Source organism: Armigeres subalbatus, chromosome 1, assembly GCF_024139115.2.
Source record: "Armigeres subalbatus isolate Guangzhou_Male chromosome 1, GZ_Asu_2, whole genome shotgun sequence".
NCBI classification, from domain to species: Eukaryota; Metazoa; Arthropoda; class Insecta; order Diptera; family Culicidae; genus Armigeres; species Armigeres subalbatus.
In genome coordinates this window covers 12,588,277-12,600,578 of record NC_085139.1, presented here as the reverse complement: position 1 = coordinate 12,600,578, position 12,302 = coordinate 12,588,277, and the positions used below count along the sequence as shown (strand labels likewise).

The window sequence follows — 12,302 nt, the reverse complement described above, 5'->3', positions numbered from 1 at the left end:
CGTTTGGAGACAGAGGATTCATCTTCGCTCATCTATATATTCCACTATCTATATTAAATATCGGCAACACTGCACAGATTTTGACTTTTTGATCGATCGGTTAGCACGATTTTTCCAAAATTGTTACTTAGGACCTTTTGAAAAGTTAAGCGAGATTTCACAACTTCGTGGTGTAGTGTCATGCAGTAGCAAATTTTTCCGGAATAAGGCATTTTATGAGACGTTTCGCGGTGGCCCGTTTATTTACTTCTAATGTTTTGTTTTGGTATGATTCTGCGTGAACATTCCGTTAGGTCCGAACACAAAATAATGTTTGTAACGTTTTACTTTTCATTCGTGTTTTCTTCAGCATTTCATGCTTAGAATGCAATTATATGAATTATCTAACGATACATTTTAAGAATCATATGAAAAACTATGTTCTAAAACCCTGGTAGACGAAAAGTAAAACAGGCAGAATTGATGATGGGACCCATCGGAATGTTCGGCGCGAAATTACCAAACAAACGGGCTCCCACTAATTGTCAAAGTAGATAAACACGAGAAAAGCAGCTGTTTCGATCTGTCTCATAAAATGCCTTATTCCGGATTTGCTCTAACTGTCGACGTCCGGCGTCCGTCTTCATCGCGTCTATTCCAGCACCCACGGAAAGTGGGTTGCACGCCTTTATTATATTTTAAAAGCCGTCATACTTCCTGTTTCAGGTAAGGAAAACTATGTTCCGATCTTCGATCTCGCTGCGGGTCCTGCTCAAGAAATGTGGACAACCGGACTGTCAGCTGATTCATACGGCTCTGGCCGGATCCGGGATGCTGTGAATGTGATCATTTTCACTTCCTTGTCGCCGTCATCAATCGTCGATGGCCGTCGACCAATCGAAGTAACTGAGGAAACCAGCAGTGCCGCTGCAATGGTCATGGCTTCCGGATCGTCCCCAAGCAAACAATTTGTTGATGTCCAATCCGACTGGCAGTCGGGGAATATATCGGTTGCAGTACAGCAGAGGGAGTAAAATGCATCGACTATAGCTGGAAGGGCTACTCGCCTTTGTTTTCCCACAACAACGCAGGTATTGAATTTCCTATTTATTCGTTCTATTAGTTTGTTGTACTTTTTCACAATTAAAAACATTAAGCGGGTTTTATGGCATTGACGCAACTTTTGCATAAACATATTCATATGTGAAGAATATCACAATGTGAATTATGCTTCTACGATCCAGCTGCTTGGCTGACTGGGCGTCTGGTTTTATGATTCGTTATATATTTGTCTGTTAATGCTATATGTATTCAAATATTGAGATACCGCCAGGGTTTAGAAGTTAGTTTTTCGGAAGTCATAAGTGCTGTCCAATGAGCAGCTCGAAGTTGTTCCCGTCCTGCTCGTTCTTTTTTGTCAACAAATGGGCATAAGAGGGATGGGAATAACTTCGAGCTGCTCATTGGACAGCATTATAGACTTACCTGTGGTATCTTCTGAAGCTTCGAATCGTACTGGTACTCTGAATACAATCCTGAGATTAAAAACTAATTCCTTCTGGTGATTCTAACGGATTTTTTCAGGTTTTTTTTTTATGGTATCCTTCTTCTGAAATACAAAACCGGTAAAATGAACCATTCTTATACTCAAAACAGAAAACTTCTGGAATTCCTGGGATTTTAAATAGAAACTTTTTAGTATTATGAACGAAACACTTCTAGAAATTCGAACCATTTGGGATAATGAAGTCTTAGCTAATCCAGACGGAAACCTTTTGTTATAGAATCCTTCACGTATTCCGAAGGGAATCCTTCAGCGATTCCAACAATAATTCTTCAGTATTTCGACATGAATCCTTCAGGGTTTCCGATATGCGTCCTCTAGGGACTCCCACCGAAATCTGTCAGTGATTCCGATGAGAGTCCGTCAGGGGTTCAGACGGGAATTCTTTAGGGATTCCAACAAGAATCTTTTACGGATTCCGACAAGAATCTTTCAGGGATTCTGACGGAAATCTTTCGAAGATTCAGAAACGAATCCTTTAGGCTTTCCGTCTTACTGTAATCCTTCAGGGATTCCGACGGAAATACTTCAGGGGTTTTGAAGCACATGTGCACTAGTGCACATGAAGCACTAAAGAATGCATTCTTTAGAGATTCCATCGGGATTCGTCCAGATATTCCGACTGGGGTCCTTCAGAGATTCAAACGGCAATCCTTCATGAATTCCGGCAGGAATTTTTCATTCATTTTGAAGGAAATTCTTTTAGCGATTCCAAGAGAAAGCCTTTCGGGATTCCGACGGAAATCCTTCAGTGATTCAGACGGGAATACTCCGACAGAATTTCTTTCCGAAGGGAATCCTTTAGGGGTTCCAAAGCAAATCCTTTGGGGATTCTGAAGGCAATCCTTTAGGTATACGAAAAGGGATCAATTTAGGGATTTCAAGGGGAATCCTTTAGTGATTCCAAAGGGAACCCTTTAGGGAATCCTTTGGATGCCCGCCAGAGTGAACGTGACGTGCGATGCGTCGCGGCTCAGGCAAAAGAATAACAATTATTATCAATGAACTATACTGCCGTGAATCGCATATTTGTCCCATATGAATAGGAAATCCAGCAAAGATGGGACAGATATGCGATTCACGGCAGTATATAATTACACTGTCACATCACGTGGACGCGTCTACTCTGGCTTCACCCTTTGGGATTCCGACGGGAATCCTTTAGGGATTCGAAATGAAATTCTCTACAGATTCCAGAAGGAATTCCATAGGGATTCCAAAGGGATTTTTTAGGGGTTCCAAAAGGAATTCTTTAGAGATTCCAAAGGGAATTCCTTAGCGATGCCGAAGGGAATTCTTTAAGGATTCTATTAGGGAATTCTTTTGAAATTCCAAATGAAATATTTTCGGGATTCCAAAGCGAATTCTTTAGGAATTGCAAAGCGAATCCTTTAGGCAATGCTTTACGGATTGCAAAGCGAATCCTTTAGGGATTGCAAAGCAAACCCTTTAGTGATTGCAAAGCGAATACTTTAGGGATTGCAATTCGAATCGTTTAGGGATTGCAAAGCGAATCCTTTGGGGATTGCAAAGCGAATCCTTTAGGGATTGCAATGCAAACCCTTTAGAGATTGCAAAGCGAAAACTTTGGGGATTTCAATTCAAACCGTTTAGGGATTGCAAACCAAATCCTTTAGGGATTGCAAAGAGAATCCTTTAAGGGATTGCAAAGCGAATGCTTTATGGATTGCAAAGCGAATGCTTTAGGTATTGCAAAGCGAATCCCTTAGGGATTGCAAAGCGATTTCTTTGGGGATTGCAAAGCGAATCCTTTAGAGAATTCTTTAGGGATTGCAAAGCGAATCCTTTTGGGATTGCAAAGCGAATCTTTTAGGTAATGCTTTACGGATTGCAAAGCGATTTCTCTAGGGATTGCAGAGCGAATCCTTTAGGCAATGCTTTACGGATTGCAAAGCGAATACTTTAGGGATTGCAATTCGAATCCTTTAGGGATTGTAAAGTGTACTCTTTAGGGATTACAAAGCAAATCCTTTAGGGATTGCAAAGCGAATCCTTTTGGGATTGCAAAGCGAATCTTTGAGGATTTCAAAGCGAATCCTTTAGGGATTGCAAAGCGAATCCTTCAGGTAATGCTTTACGGATTGCAAAGCGAATCCTTTAGGGATTGCAATGCAAACCCTTTAGTGATTGCAAAGCAAAGTCTTTAGGGATTGTAATTCGAATCGTTTAGGGATTGCAAAGCGAATCCTTTAGGGATTGCAAAGCGTACCCTTTAGGGATTACAAAGCAAACCCTTAAGGGATTGCGAAGCGAATCCTTTTGGGATTGCAAAGCGAATGCTTTAGGGATTGCAAAGCGAAGCGAATCCTTTTGGGATTGCAAAGCGAATGCTTTATGGATTGCAAAGCGAATGCTTTAGGTATTGCAAAGCGAATCCCTTAGGGATTGCAAAGTGATTTCTTTGGGGATTGCAAAGCGAATCCTTTTGGGATTGCAAAGCGAATCTTTGAGAATTTTAAAGCGAATCCTTTAGGTAATGCTTTACGGATTGCAAAGCGATTTCTCTAGGGATTGCAGAGCGAATCCTTTAGGCAATGCTTTACGGATTGCAAAGCGAATACTTTAGGGATTGCAATTCGAATCGTTTAGGGATTGTAAAGCGAATCCTTTAGAGATTGCAAAGTGTACTCTTTAGGGATTACAAAGCAAATCCTTTAGGGATTGCAAAGCGAATCCTTTTGGGATTGCAAAGCGAATCCTTCAGGTAATGCTTTACGGATTGCAAAGCGAATCCTTTAGGGATTGCAATGCAAACCCTTTAGTGGTTGCAAAGCAAAGTCTTTAGGGATTGTAATTCGAATCGTTTAGGGATTGCAAAGCGAATCCTTTAGGGATTGCAAAGCGTACCCTTTAGGGATTACAAAGCAAACCCTTTAGGGATTGCGAAGCGAATCCTTTTGGGATTGCAAAGCGAATGCTTTAGAGAATTCTTTAGGGATTGCAAAGCGAATCCTTTAGGGATTGCAAAGCGAATCCTTCAGGTAATGCTTTACGGATTGCAAAGCGAATCCTTTAGGGATTGCAATGCAAACCCCTTAGGGATTGTAATTCGAATCGTTTAGGGATTGCAAAGCGTATTCTTTAGGGATTGCAAAGCGTACCCTTTAGGGATTACAAAGCAAACCCTTTAGGGATTGCGAAGCGAATCCTTTTGGGATTGCAAAGCGAATGCTTTAGGGATTGCAAAGCGAATGCTTTAGGGATTGATAAGCAAAGTCTTTAGGGATTGTAATTCGAATCATTTAGGGATTACAAAGCGAATCCTTTAGGGATTGCAAAGCGTACCCTTTATGGATTACAAAGTAAACCCTTTAGGGATTGCGAAGCGAATCCTTTAGGGATTCCAGAGGGAATGCTTTAGGGATTCCAGAGAGAATCCTTTAGGAATTCCAGAGGGAATTATTTAGGGATTCCAGAGGGAATCCTTTAGGGATTCCAGAGGAATCCTTTAGGGATTCCAGAGGAATCCTTTAGGGATTCCAGAGGAATCCTTTAGGGATTCCAGAGGAATCCTTTAGAATTCCAGAGGAATCCTTTAGGGATTCCAGGGGGAATCCTTTAGGAATTCCAGAGAGAATCCTTTAGGGATTTCAGAAGGAATCCTTTAGGGATTCCAGAGGGAATCGCTTAGGGATTCCAGAGGGAATCGCTCAGGGATTCCAGAGGGAATCGCTTAGGGATTCCAGAGGGAATCCTTTAGGATTCCAGAGGGAATCCTTTTGGGGATTCCAAAGGGAATCCTTTAGGGATTCCAGAGGAATCCTTTAAGGGATTCCAGAGGGAATCCTTTAAGGGATTCCAGAGGGAATCCTTTAAGGGATTCCAGAGGGAATCCTTTAAGGGATTCCAGAGGGAATCCTTTAAGGGATTCCAGAGGAATCCTTTAGGGATTCCAGAGGGAATCCTTTAGGGATTCCAGAAGGAATCCTTTAGATTCCAGAGGGAATCCTTTAGGATTCCAGAGGAATCCTTTAGGGATTCCAGAGGAACTTTAGATTCCAGAGGGAATCCTTTAGATTCCAGAGGAACTTTAGATTCCAGAGGAACTTTAGATTCCAGAGGAATCCTTTAGGATTCCAGAGGAATCCTTTAGGGATTCCAGAGGAATCCTTTAGGGATTCAGAGGAATCCTTTAGGATTCCAGAGGAATCCTTTAGGGATTCCAGAGGAATCCTTTAGGGATTCCAGAGGGAATCCTTTAGATTCCAGAGGAACTTTAGGATTCAGAGGAATCCTTTGGGGATTCCAGAGGGAATCCTTTAGGATCTCAGAGGAATCCTTTAGGGATTCAGAGGAATCTTAGGGATTCAGAGGAATCCTTAGGGATTCCAGAGGGAATCCTTTAGATTCCAGAGGAATCCTTTAGGGATTCCAGAGGAATCCTTTAGGATTCCAGAGGGAATCCTTTAGATTCCAGAGGGAATCCTTTAGGGATTCCAGAGGAATCCTTTAGATTCCAGAGGAACTTTAGGGATTCCAGAGGAATCCTTTAGGGATTCCAGAGGGAATCCTTTAGGATTCCAGAGGGAATCCTTTAGGGATTCCAGAAGGAATCCTTTAGGGATTCCAGAGGGAATCCTATAGGGATTCCAGAGGGAATCCTTTAGAGATTCCAGAGGGAATCCTTTAGGGATTCCAGAGGGAATCCTTTAGGGATTCCAGAGGGAATCCTTTAGGGATTCCAGAGGGAATCCTTTAGGGATTCCAGAGGGAATCCTTTAGGGATTCCAGAGGGAATCCTTTAGGGATTCCAGAGGGAATCCTTTAGGGATTCCAGAGGGAATCCTTTAGGGATTCCAGAGGGAATCCTTAAGGGATTCCAGAGGAATCCTTTTGGGGATTCCAGAGGGAATCGTTTAGATTCCAGAGGAATCCTTTTAGATTCCAGAGGAATCCTTTAGGGATTCCAGAGGAATCCTTTAGGGATTCCAGAGGAATCCTTTAGGGATTCCAGAGGAATCTTTAGATTCCAGAGGAATCCTTTAGGGATTCCAGAGGAATCCTTTAGGATTCCAGAGGGAATCCTTTAGGGATTCCAGAGGAATCCTTTAGGGATTCCAGAGGGAATCCTTTAGATTCCAGAGGGAATCCTTTAGGGATTCCAGAGGAATCCTTTAGGGATTCCAGAGGGAATCCTTTAGGGATTCCAGAGGAATCCTTTAGATTCCAGAGGGAATCCTTTAGGATTCCAGAGGGAATCCTTTAAGGGATTCCCAGAGGGAATCCTTTAGATTCCAGAGGAACCTTTAGGGGATTCCAGAGGGAACTCTTAGGATTCCAGAGGAATCCTTTAGGATTCCAGAGGGAATCCAGAGGAACCTTTAGGATTCCAGAGGAATCCTTTAGGGATTCCAAGGGGATTCCTCTAAGGATTCCAAGGGGAATCCTTCAGGTATTCCAAGGGGAATCCTTCAGGTATTCCAAGGGGAATCCTTTAGGGATTCCAAGAGGAATCCTTTAGGGATTCCAAGAGGAATCCTTTAGGGATTCCAAGAGGAATCCTTTAGGGATTCCGAGGGGAATCCTTTAGGGATTCCGAGGGGAATCCTTTACGGATTCCGAGGGGAATCCTTTACGGATCCCGAGGGGAATTCTTTAGGGATTCCGAGGGGAATCCTTTAGGGATTCCAGAGGGAATCCTTTAGGATTCCAGAGGAATCCTTTAGGGATTCCAGAGGAATCCTTTAGGGATTCCAGAGGAATCCTTTAGGATTCCAGAGGAATCCTTTAGGGATTCCAGAGGGAATCCTTTAGATTCCAGAGGAATCCTTTAGGGATTCCAGAGGAATCCTTTAGATTCCAGAGGGAATCCTTTAGGATTCCAGAGGAATCCTTTAGATTCCAGAGGGAATCCTTTAGGATTCCAGAGGAATCCTTTAGATTCAGAGGAATCCTTTAGGGATTCCAGAGGGAATCTTTAGGGATTCCAGAGGAATCCTTTAGGATTCCAGAGGAATCCTTTAGGGATTCCAGAGGAATCCTTTAGGATTCCAGAGGAATCCTTTAGGGATTCCAGAGGAATCCTTTAGGGATTCCAGAGGGAATCCTTTAGATTCCAGAGGAATCCTTTAGGATTCCAGAGGAATCCTTTAGATTCCAGAGGAATCCTTTAGGGATTCCAGAGGAATCCTTTAGGGATTCCAGAGGGAATCCTTTAGGATTCCAGAGGAATCCTTTAGGGATTCCAGAGGAATCCTTTAGGGATTCCAGAGGGAATCCTTTAGGATTCCAGAGAATCCTTTAGGGATTCCAGAGGAATCCTTTAGGATTCCAGAGGAATCCTTTAGGATTCCAGAGGGAATCCTTTAGGGATTCCAGAGGAATCCTTTAGGATTCCAGAGGGAATCCTTTAGGATTCCAGAGGGAATCCTTTAGGGATTCCAGAGGAATCCTTTAGGGATTCCAGAGGAATCCTTTAGGGATTCCAGAGGAATCCTTTAGGGATTCAGAGAGGAATCCTTTAGGATTCCAGAGGAATCCTTTAGGGATTCCAGAGGAATCCTTTAGGGATTCCAGAGGAATCCTTTAGGATTCCAGAGGGAATCCTTTAGGATTCCAGAGGAATCCTTTAGGATTCCAGAGGGAATCCTTTTAGGGATTCCAGAGGGAATCCTTTAGGAATTCCAGAGGGAATCCTTTAGGATTCCAGAGGAATCCTTTAGGATTCCAGAGGGAACTTTAGATTCCAGAGGGAATCCTTTAGGGATTCCAGAGGAATCCTTTAGATTCCAGAGGGAATCCTTTAGGGATTCCAGAGGAATCCTTTAGGGATTCCAGAGGAATCCTTTAGGGATTCCAGAGGAATCCTTTAGGATTCAGAGGAATCCTTTAGGATTCAGAGGAATCCTTTAGGATTCCAGAGGAATCCTTTAGGGATTCAGAGGAATCCTTTAGGGATTCCAGAGGGAATCTTTAGGGATTCCAGAGGAATCCTTTAGATTCCAGAGGAATCCTTTTAGATTCCAGAGGGAATCCTTTAGGATTCCAGAGGAATCCTTTAGATTCCAGAGGGAATCCTTTAGGGATTCCAGAGGAATCCTTTAGGGATTCCAGAGGAATCCTTTAGGATTCCAGAGGAATCCTTTAGGGATTCCAGAGGGAATCCTTTAGGGATTCCAGAGGAATCCTTTAGGATTCCAGAGGGAATCCTTTAGGGATTCCAGAGGAATCCTTTAGGGATTCCAGAGGGAATCCTTTAGGGATTCAGAGGAATCCTTTAGGGATTCAGAGGAATCCTTTGGGGATTCCAGAGGAATCCTTTAGGGATTCCAGAGGAATCCTTTAGGGATTCCAGAGGAATCCTTTAGGGATTCCAGAGGAATCCTTTAGGGATTCCAGAGGAATCCTTTAGGATTCCAGAGGAATCCTTTAGGATTCCAGAGGAATCCTTTAGGGATTCCAGAGGGATCCTTTAGGATTCCAGAGGAACTTTAGGATTCCAGAGGAATCCTTTAGGGATTCCAGAGGAATCCTTTAGGGATTCCAGAGGAATCCTTTAGGATTCAGTTCAGAGGAATCAGATTCAGAGGAATCCTTTAGGATTCAGAGGAATCCTTTAGGATTCAGAGGATCCTGAGTTCAGAGGATCCTTTAGATTCAGGATCATTCAGAGGAATCCTTTAGGGATTCAGAGGAATCCTTTGAGGGATTCCAGAGGAATCCTTTAGGATTCCAGAGGAATCCTTTAGATTCAGAGGGAATCCTTTAGGGATTCCAGAGGAATCCTTTAGATTCAGAGGAATCTTTAGGGATTCAAGGAATCCTTTAAGCATTCCAGAGGGAATCCTTTAGGGATTCCAGAGGGAATCCTTTAGGGATTCCAGAGGGAATCCTTTAGGGATTCTAGAGGGAATCCTTTAAGGATTCTAGAGGGAATCCTTTAAGGATTCTAGACGGATTCCCTTTTGGAATCCCTAAAGGATTCCCTATGGAATCCCTAAAAAATTGCTGTAGGACTTCCGTAGGAGTACTTGGAGGGTTCTTTTCGGAGTCCCTGAAAGAATCGCTTTGGAATCTCCGATGGAATTGATTTGGGATTTCTTGAAGAAATCGCTAAAATTGCCGTCGGAATCCCTACAGACTTACCTACCGAATATCCCTAAAGGATTCCCTTTGGAATCCCTAAAGGATTCTCTTTGGAATCCCTAAAGGATTCCCTTTGGAATCCCTAAAGGATTCCCTTTGGAATCCCTAAAGGATTCCCTTTGGAATCATTTAAGGATTCCCTTTGGAATCCCCAAAAGGATTCCCTTTGGAATCCCCAAAAGGATTCCCTTTGGAATCCCCAAAAGGATTCCCTTTGGAATCCCCAAAGGATTCCTTTTGGAATTCCCAAAGGATTCCCTTTGGAATCCCCAAAGGATTCCTTTGAATCCTATTCTTTGAATCCCAAAAGGATTCCTTTGGAATCCCAAAAGGATTCCTTTGAAATCCCAAAAGGATTCCTTTGGAATCCCAAAGGATTCCCTTGGGAATCCCCAAAGGATTCCTTTTGGAATCCCCAATGGATTCCTTTTGGAATCCCAAAAGGATTCCTTTGGAATCCTAAAGGATTCCTTTGGAATCCCTAAAGGATTCCTTTGGAATCCCTAAAGGATTTTTTTTTGGAATCCCTAAAGGATTCCCTTTGGAATCCCTAAAGGATTCCCTTTGGAATCCCTAAAGGATTCCCTTTGGAATCCCTAAAGGATTCCCTTTGGAATCCCTAAAAAATTGCTGTAGGATTTCCGTAGGAGTACTTGGAGGGTTCTTTTCGGAGTCCCTGAAAGAATCGCTTTGGAATCTCTGAAGGAATCGATTTGGAATTTCTTGAAGAAATCGTTAAAGAATTGCCGTTGGAATCCCTTCGGAATCCTTGAATCCCTAAAGGGTTCCCCAAAGAAATCCCTAAAAGATCCCCTAAAGAAATCCCTAAAGGATTCCCTAAAGAATTCCCTAAAGTACAGTGACTATAATAACGGTGTCGTCAAGGGTCAGAATTGGAACAGAGTCGTCTGTCAGTTTCATACAAATGCGCGTTCCAAACGAGAAGGAGACCTGTCAAACGTGGGACATAGTGGTACTTTTCTTATAGGACTCTACCCTAAAGGAATCCCTCAAGTTATCCCTAAAGGATTCTCTTCGGAATCCCTGAAGCTGAAGGACTCTTGTCGGAAAGCATTTAGGATTTGTGCCGGAATCTCTGAAAAATTGATTCCAAGATTTTTCTGGTATTCTGGAAAAATCCATTATCAGCCTTTACAAGATAAGCAATTTCTTCGGATTTCCAAAAGGGTTCTTTTTAGGATTCCAGAAGTTCGGAATCCTAGAAGGATTTCCTTCGGCCCCCTCCGGCAGGTTTACTTTTGTTCTGTTATATTTATAAATTATCTTTAAGGACCATCTTAAATAAACCGTTCTTCATCAACCCTACTAAAATATGTTTCATTTTTCAGCATTTGACATCAAATGGCATCGATTTTCGTGCCGCTCGATTATGTTATTTATACGGTAACTCTGGAACTGTATTTCACTGGATCCAAAGTTCGTTCGATTACGCTGCATTTTGCCGTTAAATGGACAAACGGTCAGGACAACAAATCATAATTTATGATCATCGACAGTGAAATTCACCATTCTACGAATCTGCTCAAGCGCACCCATAAATCGGCATAAATCGTAATAATTTTTATTGTTTAAATTCCTATAGAAATAAGATATGAACAATTAAATAATATTTTATATGCAAATGTATGTTGTATTATATAAACACGGCCCAAACCGCACTATGAGAACCGAAACACCCAAAAATTCCATTCAATGCCATGCATTTTGGACGGTTTTACATCACAATCGTTTACATCGCTTCAGTTACATCATCTTATTGATTACATCGATAGAAACTACGTCGCTCCTGTTTATTACACAGCAAGCTCTCTAGTACATCGCACGATGTAATATTAAACAATCGATGGACTCAACGGGTTGCATCGATTTCGATGTAATATTCAACAACTTGTTTTTGCTGTGTACGAGGAGGTAGTTGCAGATCCGGAACCCGTTGTGGTAGCGGAACTTACGGCTATAAACATGTCTTCTGTATCATTCCGTAACATTCAATCATCAACACCGAAAAAAAATGAAATCATATGAAAGAGTCAATGAGGATTCGTATGATCCGGGTAGTTCGATGTCATGCATCGAGGCGTCTGTATTTTCGGATACGGGTGATGTTCTGGATCTTCGTACAAGTAAAAATGCAAAGGAATGTATTAATAATACGAAATCCAGTAGACTAATGAAGCATCATCGCAATTACGGCGACCTTGGAAACCGCACGCTATTCAATGATCCGCGAGAGTTTCTGCATGAATCAAAACGTAGTTGCCCTTTCCGTCCCGACCGGTCTCAGCGCGTGATTGATGCGAATGCGGACATTTCTTTGGCTGATCACAGCTATTCTATCTCCTCATCTGCACATCGTAGCTCACACTCACATACCACACATAATAATGTGAAGCATTACAACTCCAGAATTAGATCACATCAAAAATCTCACCATGAGCTTGATCAACACTTGCAAATTGAAAAGCATCACATTGCTACTGCCTTACGCAAAGTTTCTATAACGCTCCCGCCCACCTCACAACAAATTCCGCATGCAGCTATCATGCACTATGGTGGTGTGCATGGCGACAACGGAAATCGTCCCCACATTATAGCTGCTAACAACGTTACCATTGAGTTTCCGTCGATCGCA

General features: G+C 42.4%; 1 long non-coding RNA gene across 1 annotated transcript; it reads left to right on the top strand.

Annotated features, from left to right (window-relative positions):
- Positions 1–703: 703 nt before the first annotated feature.
- On the top strand, positions 704–11,296 carry LOC134208102 (uncharacterized). Its single transcript, XR_009978498.1, has 2 exons — positions 704–1,070; positions 10,999–11,296. It is a non-coding gene; the product is annotated as an uncharacterized LOC134208102 (long non-coding RNA).
- The last annotated feature ends 1,006 nt before the right edge of the window (positions 11,297–12,302 follow it).